Source organism: Megascapheus bottae, chromosome 4 (genome assembly GCF_031878675.1).
Source record: "Megascapheus bottae isolate mThoBot1 chromosome 4, mThoBot2.hap1, whole genome shotgun sequence".
Taxonomy (NCBI): Eukaryota; Metazoa; Chordata; class Mammalia; order Rodentia; family Geomyidae; genus Megascapheus; species Megascapheus bottae.
Genome location: NC_143512.1, coordinates 49,184,213 through 49,184,636, shown reverse-complemented (window position 1 = coordinate 49,184,636; position 424 = coordinate 49,184,213).

Genomic DNA, 424 nt, shown 5'->3' with positions numbered 1-424 from the left:
GGCTCCGCGGGTCCGCATGGAGGATGGAGGCCCGCGCATGCGCCCTGCATGACGCGACGTGCCCTGCATGAGGCATGCAGGCCGGAAGGCCAGGCCTGGACTGGGCCCCAAGCCGCCTGCCTGCTCGTAGGGCCCGGAGGAGGACTGCACGCCGTGCAGGCCTATCCATCAATGACTTTCTAATAAAACTCTGTCTCTGCCTGAGTCTGTGCTGTCATCCTGTGGCTATCAATTTTAAAATAATTAAATAATTATCTATATTTAAAAATAATTAAACACCCGTATGCCAACCACTTATGAGTGTGACTGAATATAAAAATAAATAAATTCAACCATTACTCTCGGGCACATTATGCAGGTTTCATTTTAATTTCACTCTGTGTGTGTGTGTGTTTATAAACTTTGTCTTCACCACCTCCTTTCT